Raw genomic sequence first — 12,166 nt, 5'->3', positions numbered from 1 at the left:
AGCTTGTAAGCTGTTTACTTAATTGGTGGTTGATGGGGAAGGCCCAGTCCATTTTGGGTGGTGCTATTATTGGGTTCTATACTAGAACAGGCTGAGAAAACCATGAAAAGCAAGCCAGTCAGTAGCGGCACTCCTTCATGGCTACTGCATCAGCTCTTGCCTCCAGGATCCTGGTCTGTTTGAGTTTCTATTCTGACTTCCTTTATGATGAACTGTGATGTAGAAGTGTAAGCTCTGTCCTCCCTAAGTTGCTTTTGCTCACAGTGTTTTATCACAGCAATAGTAACTCTAACTACAATGGTCTCTATATGAATTTTACTTTCCCAACGTACGATGTACTTCCATGATAGCCTCTCCCTTTCCCACTGCGGCCTGGGCACCTCCTATAAACTTTTCAGCACTTGTTGAATGTGGAACATACCTATTTTGCATGCTGCTATTTGAAAACTTCCCACTTCACCTATGTTTCTCAGGCCTGTTGTACAGTCAGCTTTAGCCTGAAGACTGTGATCATTCACTCGCTAAATGAACCATGAAAGTATAATCTGTGGGATATTTTGTTTTAAGAGCAAGTGCTGTATGCAAACTAGCTCGTTCTGGGCTGAGTGTGGAACTCAGTGGTAGAGTTCTTGCCCAGAACGCTTGAGGCCCTGGGTTCAATGGACAGAGCTGCAAAGTGAACAAACAACGCCCTCCTTAACTCCACAGGCACACTTAATAAGGACAAGGACTCTGGGGTGTAATTAAATCGGAAGTTTGCCCCTGTGGTGCCTAAAGGGTGGTCTTTGCAAACTTTCTCTCCTCTCACTTTCTAATTTATGAAGTAGAGATTATGACAAAGTCAGTTTTCTAAGGATCGTCATGAAAAGTACTTCAGTAACTCCTGCTCACGGGTCCAGTGCTGAGGAGAGCAGAGGCTTCCTACCCACCCGCTTGCCACCAGCCCTGCTTGCTGCGCCTGTCCTTTCCCGAAACCTCCTCTTCTAAGGAGTCTTGCTGTCTTTCTTAGCTTTGGTGGTTTTAGACAATCCTAGCATTAGCTATCTCATCTATTTGACATCTCTCATCCTCATTCCATCCCTCATTTATAGCCTTGTGCTTAGGGCTCTCTGCTGCTGTTCCCTGAGACTTTCTAACTCCGCCAGTAGGAAGGAGCATGCATAGCTATGCTTGTCACCACCCCAGCACACTAGTGTGCCCCTTGGACATCTGTAGTTTCATCGGAGGCCTCCGGGTTTTTCTGTGAGGGAGCGTGTTTCTCGTGTGTCATTGTCCACTCCTCCCTGATGCTCGTCTTAGCAGCAGCCAACTCCTCCTGGTGGTCTCTGAAACACCTCCTGCAGCTCTTGCTTCCTTTTATCTCCCTGCTGCCACCTCATCTTCGTTCTCATTAATGGCCTTTGTGTCTGGACTGCAAAAACCCATTAGCCAATCTTCCCAGGTTTAGACTCTGAGTAAGCACATCAGGACCAGTTCTCCCAGACTAAGCCACTCCCAGTACACACCCTCTGATCTGTTCAATGTTATTAGTACCTTCCAGCCAAGAGAGCACAGACCTTCACCAACTTCTTAACTTCTGAATCTTAATCACCTGATAGATCATTGTCCCAATGAGTACTATATACTATTCAAAACCTTATTCTTATGGTGTACTACTAATATAACATACTGCTATTTAGAAGAATATTATACTTTAAATTTTGATGAAATTGTTGGTTGGGTTAATTATTGACTAATTTCATCTTCTGTCCTTGCTCTGATCTTGGCTATAGATACTTTGTGTGCCAAAATTGGATTTCTAGCTCATTCACTCCTTGCTCAAACATCGTCCTTGTTTCCAGTAGATTGTCTACTGGTTAATGTCCCTGTCCTAGAGCCAAGCCCCCAACTAAGAGGGCAGACTTCTTTCTGTGAATATCCCAATCAGCTCAGAATCCTCTAAGAGTTGTTTTAAGTAGGACAGTGGCAATACTGGTGATAACAGCAAAACCTTTCCGGGGCTGTGCCATGGAAGATGGCAGAGTGGAATTGGTCCACTCAGTAATTGTACCTGTTCTTCAAGGGACAATACAGAGAGGGAGGAGTTTTTCCACCACAGGCCAGGCAGGGGGACAAGCAGAAAAGATGCACATGTTCAAGGCAAAGTCATTTGCTTAACATTTTGGACATGTCTGTATGTAAGGCAACCTGAACGCTACCCTGTTTTGTTAAAAAAAAAAAAAAAAAAGGCTTTTTTCTTTTCCTATCCTCCAGATGAGAGAATGACAAATGAACTTTCCCCCTCTAAACTGATATTGTTTTAATTCTCGAACTTTTTCGTGAATTGTGTACGCTTCTCTATTTACTCGTAATTATGTCCATTTGCATTCAGCAGATGAAATCTTGCTTTAATGTCCTTGGGAACTTATTGCCACTTGTATCTTGCTAAAACCTTCTCCCCCACACTACAGATTAAAGGACACCACTTATTACTAGGGTTTTACAGTCTTGGTCTTATATTTGTAGTTTTGTTTTGTTTTGTTTTTTTGTTTTTCAAGACAGGGTTTCTCTGTGTAGCCCTGGCTGTCCTGGAACTCACTCTGTAGACCAAGCTGGCCTCAAACTCAGAAATCTGCCTGCCTCTGCCTCCCAAGTGCTGGGATTAAAGGCGTGCGCCACCACTGCCTAGCGGTCTTATATTTGTAAACACACACACACATCACTATGTGAATCAAGTTGTTACCTGGATTAAGCTTAGTATATTAAACTGCTATTGTTTGGAAGTTGAAAAGTAATTTCAAATTCTGAAGATAGTAGGAGCCAGGTGCAGTGGCATGCACCTTTAATCTCAGCTACCTGGGAGACTGAGGCAGGGGAATCACTGAATTTGGGAGTTTGTAGCCAAGCTTATTGAAAAAGTAGTAATGGGTGGAAAATCCTAAAGAACGGCTTTCTTCAAAATAGTCGATTTTACTTTACGTTATTCATTCTTGTTCTCTGCACAGAGGCAGACCATGTGTGCTTCTGGGACGACCCATGCACTCACTATGGAGCTCAGGATATGACCTTGAACTTCTGAAATAACTGATTCCACCTTCCAAGTGCCAAGATTACAGGCATGCAGCAATACGCTACATTTTATGCAGAGCTGATGTTTGAACTCGGGACCTTTAGTGTGTTTTGCAGCACGCTACAAACTGAACTACATCTCCAGTCCCCACTTAGCCACCATTCTAAGACCAAACCTTTCTGCCTCGTTCACCCATCTGATTCTACCTGGTGTGCACACCTAGAAAGTCATTACTTATCTCATCAATTCACGTCGAACGTATTATATCATACTTATGTTGAAATCTCAAATTTTCTGGTCCCTGAAATCTTACTTTCTTGTTCCCTCTCAATGGATTTTTACATAAGATAAAGAACAAGAAATGTATAAATTAACTATAATAGTTAAATTCAATAAATAACCTCAAATTATACTAATAAGGAGATGGTACAGTGGCTGACTGGAAGAAAACCCGTTCAGCAAGTGTAAGGTCCTAGGTTAATTCCTCAGCCCCACAGACATTAAAATAAAATATATAAAAGGTTAGCCCATTTTGGATTCCTGTACTTTAGAAAACTGCTAAGGAAGACTTTTTATTAGGAAGGAGATTCTCGTGCAGCATCTTGATTAACCTCATTTCTATCGCAGACTAGAAATGTTGCTTCATTTTCTGCTACATATTTGAGACTCGCTTGATAGAAAATCCATCCATCTACACATTGCTTAATTAGGAATGAATCTTAAGTATTCAGAACCTACACATGATACTTTGACTCTCAGAGACAGGAGGAAGCAGTAGAGACGTAATTAGTTAGCAGGCTGTCATCCCAGAGCGTCAAGCAAGATAGCCAGCTTACTTTGCCTTTTACCTCCCAGGTAAGCAAGTTACCACTGACAAGGTGATTCAGACTAGACTAAGAGAGCAAAGCAGAAAGACTTTCCTTGATGACTGGTCATAGCTACTAAAAGTGCAAGTCCCTTATAGGGAGAACAGGAGGGAAGGAGAGAAAAAAAGGAAGAAGTTGAGAATCAGGCATGATGGTGCACATCTTTAATCTCAACAGTTTAGTATCTGAGGCAGTAAGAATCAAGTGTTTATGGACAGCTTGCTACCTAAGGATAACGTGTCTCAAAATAAAAAAAATGAAAAAAAGGAGGAGGAGGAAGAGGAGGAGGAGGAGGAAAGAAAAGAGAGAGAGAGCCATAAATATTCATTTACCACATAAAGGGGATGCCTTGATGATCTCCAAGTAGACATCTATAGGTTCTCATGAGCGTAAGGGGTTAAGACAAGATTGAAAAGCCTATTAACCATGGGAGTGTGGAGAAGCTAAAAGAAGCAGACAGTAGCTACTGCAGGGCAAGGTCAACTGCCACTATGTACAAATTATCTGTCTTCCCTCTCTTCCACTGGTGAGGAGCCACTGGCTCCCCCACCCCCAATTCCATGGAGTTATTTTTGAACCTTAGCCATTAGTAGCGGACAACCCAACCAGACAAGTGTGGGGTTCCCTTATGCTACAGCTCACGGAGTCAGTGGTTCTCAAAATCAATAAAGCTAGCTCACGAGATCTCTGTGTTATCCGTGTCCTTTTAAGGAATCACCACTTTGAAGCTGAGGGATAGAATTATTTCAGAAGAAAGAGGACCCCCCCCTCCCCCAGTGCATTAAATGTTTCTTGAATTCCAGTTGACTTTCAATTTTCCTAGCTCCTGTGTTCTGGCATATCTGTCTTCTCCCTTCCCATGGAGACCAGCTTTCTGATTCACTCTCCCACCTGTGTCTGCTGGAGGAGCAGATGCCTAGATTCTTGGAGTCAGGGTTGGGCCCTGGTCCTCCTGTCACTCTGTACAGAGAGGGGTTTTGCAGCGTGGTGTCAGCTTTCTCATGTCTGGTCTGTATTTGTATGTTTAAAGTGAGCAGGTGGTATCAATGGCTGCCTAATGACTCAGATAAGAGTGAAATTGATCTTCTGATTAACAGGTCTCCCTAGGTGGGTGGCAGCAGGCTCCTCCCTCCTGGGTTTGGTTGCATTGTTCATTTCCAGGACTCATTTGTAGCCTTTGCTCTTTTCATCTGAGCTGATTCCCTGAACACCTAGTACAAACATGGCGGTTCTGCTATCCAGTGTCTCTCGGTATTAGTATTGCATCCCTAGACTCTGAAGCAAAACACTGAATGTGCGGAGTAGAGCACCTTCCATCCTCTTGATTTGTTTTTTTCATGCTGAATTTGAAACATTGAGTGTTTTGTTTTTGTTCTAGGTGGCTGGCTACTTCCTCTAAACTCCACAACTCATTGGAAAGACTATGGAGCCTACATAGTTTCTAAAGACAAACGATGAATTTCAAAGTAAGTCCCAGGATGGTTTTAGCTATGGTGTGAATTCAATCATTGTGTACGGATGTAGAGCTTTGCCTGTGGGTGATTTTCTAAGTTATAGCGTTCAATGAGCCTTTATTTCAGGGTAAAATTGTGGTCCTGGGTAGAGATGAGAACGTGAGTCTGTGCATGTGTGGCTTCTTGTTATCTGCTCTGTTGCTGCCAGCTGGCTGCCTACCTGTCTCTGTGTTGGACAAAAGAATTCTTGGGATGGGAGAGCACTCCTGCTTTGGAATGTGAGTAGACATCACAAATCACAGTTAAGGAGAGATGAATTAGAACTGCATGCAGCAAGACGCCACTGGAATGCATTTCTTTGTAAAGGGACAAAGGGCCCCAGCTGGGCTTCTTTTGCCAAGGATGCTGGTTGATGAAGGACAGACTGAAGGCTTTTTATAGAGGATGCTGCTGGTTGGTAAAGTGAGGGGCAGTGAAGTCCTTTATAATAGAAAGCTTCATGTGTCTAACCCACTCTTCACGACTGCCCATCGCTTTCCTGGTTAAGAGTAATAATTCCTAGAAGCTACCACTCTCCCAGGCAGTGGTCAGCTCTACCTATAACAACTAAAGGCCTAGGCTTTTGCACCAACCTGAATCTAAATGTGTATTATTTTAATAACCCAAATGGGATTTCTGCTGTTATCTATGGTGCTTCTGCATACATGACTACAGGATTCAGATTTCTCCTCCACAAAGTGAGAGAAATAACAGTAGACATTCCAACAAGCTGTGAACATGTGCAACCAAACCAGCAGATTGGGAACACTTGGAATATTGCTGCATAGCAAGCATGACATTAATTGATTAACTACAGTGCTCCTGTTGTATCATCTCTGTTTGTCCTAGTCTCTCAACTCCTATAGGCTTCAATCTTGGTGGCTTTCAGTATTACTATTATCAATAGTTATGGATTTCATGATTAATTGAAAGCATTTTAGTAGTGGTATTGGTACCAGGATGCAATCCAGTGTCTCCCACAGGCTAAACTCTCCCTAACCATGTGGGAATTATTAAAGAAAACCGAACTCCCAAATCCCTCTCTCTTTAAAGGAGTTACATACAACATGTATTCCTGGGAATTCGAGGAAGGAATATCATTGCCACTCCATTGCTGGTGAATGTGTGCTGGCGAGCCCTAAGGTGACAGCAGGGATCATGGGATCTGAAACTGGGGATCGTTCCTGCCAGCACACGGTGCAGTGGGAGAAGCAATTGGAAGGCTTTGCCATCTTGGAAAGATGCAAACATGCATTGGCATAGCCTTTCAGGAGGCTGAATGAAAAGGAGACTGCAAAACAAAAGGGCTTTCAAGGGAGAGCAGGCAGTGCCTCCGAATCACAGCAATGATTATGACCACCATTAGCGTTTAATGAGCCTATGGACAGCTAATGGCTTCATCTCTCCAGTGGGCCTGCCAATTGCCCGTGTTTCTATGCACATTTCTCCTTCTCTCCTAAGGAGCAAAAGCATGGTGCTGTTAGGCCAAACAAGTCCAAGTCATTGCTTGAGACCACTATACTGTTTTCTCTTGGGACTGAAGGTTCAGAAAAAAAGAATTCTGGGACACTGTTTTTAGAGCCCTAGCCCACCATCAGGAGTCAGGACAACAGTAGTTGAGCATCAACTATTTTAGGACCTACATTCTTCATCTGTAAAATGTCCTTGGTCATTGTCATGCTAATGATCACACAGTGATGAATCCTATTTCCAAAACGACATTAAATACACTATATGCCACTGAGATGTTTGTATGTAGAATTACCATTTGTTTTACTTAGAATATATTACAAATGCTATCATTTATTTCAGACATATCTTCATTAGCAATTCAAGATAATATGATATTTTAAGTTTTAATAAATGGTCTATTGAGCTATTCATCAAAACTATTAATTATAATAAGAGCTAAATTGAATCAAAGTCATCTTGATTAACCATATTATAATTTGTGTATGTGTATATGACCGCAGGGTTTTAATTCTGGCTACATATATGCAAAATATGTCCTCTGCCACTTAGCTTTACACAAGCCTGATACTCCAATCATATTCAAAATGGATAGCATTCATATTCATTATCAAAGGCAAAAGCTGGCAAAATAAAAGTAATAGCCACAACTCTTACTAAGAGGTTATTTATGGGGAGAAAGCATTTTCCATAAAAATAAAAGATGGTCTTCTTCTTTGTGATTCTGAGATACTTATTTCATTCGTTTGTTTTTTAAAATATAACCCAGTATATAGCTTCTCTTAAAAAAAAATACATCAATAGCAATGCAACTGTGTAGGATACAGTATTAGATATTTGGTGTGCTACTTTAGAAATTCTAAACTCTACAGCAAAGTAGTCAGAAATCATTTCCCAATCTAATGCTGTCCATAAACTGATCACCATGGTAACAGAAAGGACAGGGATGGATGCCTGCTCAGTCAAGGGAGCAGGTTGGGCTCCAGTCCCAAATTGTCAGTGGGACTGTCTGAGTGATTTAGGGTAATTAGCATTTATCTGGCTAAGATTTCTGATATAACTTTAAGAAATGGTAAAAAAAAGAACCTCAAATTTGAAGGGTGATATTTAGAGAAAAACTCTTCAGCAACAAAAATATTTAGCAGACTGTAATATGCAGTTGGTCCTAAGTCTGCTGTCTGGGGCTCATTAGACATCAAGAGTAGACAGTTAGTTTAAAAATTGATTCTTCGTGTCTTAGTTTCGTTTTCTATTACTATGACAAAACACACTGACAAAGCAGCAGCGTAAGGAGAAGGGATGTATGTGGACCTACCTACCGTTCCATGTTGCAGCTCATCACAGCAGGAAGCGCAGGAACCTAGGGAGCTGGTTATACCACAGCAGCAGGCAAGAGCGGAAGGTGATAAATACTTCCACTCAGGTCACTGTCTCCTTTTTTGTGTAGTTCAATTCCCAAGCCAAGGTCTGGAGCCACCCACAGTGGGCAGGCCCTCTTGCAACAATTAGCCCAGTGAAAATATCCCCCAACAGATGTCCCCGGCACTGCATCTCCCAGGCGACTCTAAATCTCATTAAGCTGACAGTTGAGACGAACCAACACACTCCAATAAAAACATGTAAGCTCAATCTTGCTGGTTTCACGCAGAGATCTCTGTGGTTTATTTGTACAAATAAAATCAACATATAAAAATATTCATATGCCACACAAAAAGAATGTTCAGCTAGAGTAATAAATTATTTTCATAAAGCCTGTGCTTCTTTCTAATTTTTTAAATAATTTATTTGCTTTTATTTTTACTTTATGTGCAATGGTGGTTTTTTTTTTTTTTAAATGTCTGTGTAAGGGTGTCAGACCTTGGAGTTACAGACAGTTGTAAGCTGACATGTGGGTACTGGGAATTAAACCTGGGTCCTTTGGAAGGGCAGTCGGTGCTCTTAACCACTGAGCAAACTCTCTAGCCACCAAAGCCTGTGATTCTTAATGAATAGAATTTGTATGTGTTGTACTTTGCTGGGGGAAACCATAAGGGATATCATGCTTGTAAGGGCAGGCCATGAGCTGTCTCATCACTAAAAGCCTGGTGGAGGAGTTAACTGAGCTGGGCTCACTGTGGAGCTCAGGGAGTCCCAGCCAGGAGTCTTTGACTCTTCGGATATGGGAAAGGCCTAAAACTTATCCATGAAAATCTCCAGCTTAGTGGAAACCGGGGCCTCCTCTCAGGGTCAACAGTGCTGATTCTAGGATGAAGAAGGGAAAGCCCTTTCCCAGATGGGCACCTACACTGTTGGTTTTTCACTTATACATGTGTGCCGTGAGCAAAGCCTGCTTGCTCTGGTTTGACTGCGAAACGTACTTTACAGACTCGTGTGCTTCAATATTTGAGCTGATATTCTGTATCGGCAAGCTGCAGAACCAGGAGAGGTGGATAGCAGACACAGTCTACTGAGGGTTAGGAAGGGCTTTGGCTAACCTCCTGGCTTCTGGGGGTGGGTCTAGCTCTCTGCTCTCCACTTAGGCAAGATGTGAGCAAGGTGCTAGCTTCCAGGACTATGAATTGAGCCCCTATTGCCACTTGAATTTTCCCAGAATAATTGACCATATCCCTTCAAAGGTAAACTCAGATCAACTGCTCCATTGTAAGTTGCTCCTGTCAAGTACTTGACCACTTGGCTGAGTCAAACCAAAGTGCTTAGAGACTCATCAGCCACTGGTGTCTTCCACTAAGGATTGTCTCTTTCACTGTCCCTGCTGGCTCATCAGGCAGCCTCCTATTAGCATCTGACATGGCCAAAGGATATCTCTTAATAAAGCTGGTACCGTTGGCCATATCAATGTTGACTCTTTTGTGCCTTGTTCTGCAAATTAACTCTTTACCATCTAAGTGGGGAGAGGAGGGCATTCTTGTGTTAATAATACAAAACTTGACCCATACAAGGAAAACTAAAACTTTTCTGTTCATATTAAAACTTTAAGTTGCATGTTCTGTCACTATGCCCTTTTTCTCACGCCTGAACAGTAACTTACAAGTAGTTACAGCTCACGAGGCTCCTGCCTTAGTTACCTAAGCACTTGGGCACCTGAGGTAGGAGTCCAAGCATTTGAGGGCAGTGTGGCCTATGTGTCAAGTTCCAGGAAAGCCTGGGCTATAGAATGAGATCCTTCTCAAGCGGAAATAAACAACAATAGCAGCAAACCGTCTGCCCATATAATACCCCCAAACAAAACACAAACAAGCAAAAAAGTCTTCTCATAATGGAAGCAAAGGTGAACAGTAGTTGCTAGAGACCAGAAAGAGGGATGGGGGAGGTGCCCTTGTTATAAAGAACAGAAAGATGTACAGAATTTGGAATTCACTTTAGTATTTTATAGCACAGTGAGTGAGTTGTCAGCTACAACAATCTGTGGTAAATCTCTGGGTAATTTAAACAGTATGAAAATTCCCCACGTAGAACTCACAACCTCTTGAGAAGGAGGAGGTTTCATTGCACCACCGTGGTGACTACATACTGAATACATGTGTGGAGTTATGCACCACCGTGGTGACTACATACTGAATACATGTGTGGAGTTATGCACCACCGTGGTGACTACATACTGAATACATGTGTNGAGTTATGCACCACNGTGGTGACTACATACTGAATACATGTGTAGAGTTATGCACCACCGTGGTGACTACATACTGAATACATGTATGGAGTTATGCACCACCGTGGTGACTACATACTGAATACATGTGTGGAGTTACCATCTTGTCCCCTACAATGTACAGCTACTGTCTTTCTTTATGATTGGTGATTTGTGTTGAGTGCACATATGCAAGGGTACCTTTGTTCATGTGAGTGGGGTCAGATGAAGGTGCTAGATCGTTCAGAGCTGAAGTCACAAGTCATTGTAAGTGGCCTAGTGTGGATGCTGGGGACCAAGCAGATTCTCTGAAACAGCAACAAGCTTTCCCTTAACCCCCGAGACATCTCTCCAGGCCTGAAATATTATGTCTTAATATTTCAGACAAGCCAAGACAGGTGGAGATAAAACTCACTGTGTAGCATCTTACTTGCAATCGTAGGCTCCCATCTCTACTTCCAGCACTAAAAAAAAAATAATAAAAAAGATGAATAGATAGATAGATAGGCAGACAGACGGATGGATGGATGGATGGATGGATGGATGGATGGATGGATGGATAGACAGAAAAACCAATTAGCTTTTAAGAAGCCAGTGAGATACTCAATCAAGAGAGGAGCTTGGTGACATAAGTTAAATTCCGGGAGCCATGTAGTGGAAGAATGCACTCCCAAATGAATATTATGCCATGACTCTCACACACATGCACACACAAAGACACATGAGCACACACAGGCATGTGAGCACACACAGGCACATAAGCACATGGATGTGCACTCCCATAAACACATGTTCAATAAGTAAATGTATAAAAAGATCAGTTTTAAAGTCAGACTGTCTCTAATGATGATAGACATATTGACTATTTACTCTATTGAGTTCGTCATGAACCCATTACTATTGCATGTTCAAATTTGCATACAGTTTATGTGATTCTCACCAAACACACATCAGGAGCAATGTGCTGTTCTCATCTTAAACATAAATGAAGCTCAAAAGTATAATTTGATCAAATGTAGCAACTACGTAAAGAGGTGGGGCTAGGGTTTGAACCCACGTCTCTCTGCAGTCCAAGGCCAGCCTCTTTAAGCACAAGTATTTTATCCTCTCTCCAACAAGCTTCATTGTGTAGGTATGTCTTTTCTTTTTGTTCAGATACCAGATGACTGGACTGACAGTTTTATTGCATGCATGTACATTAACATCAACCGATACTTGCCATTCTGTCCCATGGAGTCAATGAGCATCTTACAAACAGATGAGCTACAGATTCAGAAAAATCAATGACTCTGGGAGTGAGCGAGTGAATTAGGGAGAGTGAAGGCAGTCTGTGCTTCTCTTGGAGGGAAAGTCAAAGCCCCCTGGTAATGAAACAGACCCAATGCTGATGACTTAAAGCGGGAACGCAGGCGTCTGTCAGACTAGGAGTCAGGTTGCTGTCCCTCATTCCATAACCTGATTTCCCGGTGGATTTGAATAATTTCCATATTGAGAAGACAGAAGACTGTCTGTGGGTCTTTGTTGCTTAGTTCAAGACCAGTTTCCCTCCCAGTCACTGTCTATTTATTTGTTACCTCCTTCTGATTTCAAGTTGCCGGGTTGCACATTTTTCGGTGTGTGTGTGTGTGTGTGTGTGTGTGTGTGTGTGTGTGTGTGT

The 12,166-nt window shown here is 42.3% G+C and overlaps 1 long non-coding RNA gene across 1 annotated transcript in view; it reads left to right on the top strand.

Annotated features, from left to right (window-relative positions):
• The window catches only part of LOC115030602, a 206,329-nt gene that overhangs the window by 122,956 nt on the left and 71,207 nt on the right, over positions 1–12,166 (top strand). The window contains exon 2 of the long non-coding RNA XR_003836189.1: positions 5,294–5,381. This is a non-coding gene — a long non-coding RNA (uncharacterized LOC115030602). The remainder of the gene's footprint in view (positions 1–5,293; positions 5,382–12,166) is intronic.

Source organism: Mus caroli, chromosome 3, assembly GCF_900094665.2.
Source record: "Mus caroli chromosome 3, CAROLI_EIJ_v1.1, whole genome shotgun sequence".
Classification (NCBI taxonomy): Eukaryota; Metazoa; Chordata; class Mammalia; order Rodentia; family Muridae; genus Mus; species Mus caroli.
The sequence above is the reverse complement of the archived record's forward strand: the minus strand, read 5'-3'. Positions and strand labels throughout refer to the sequence as shown.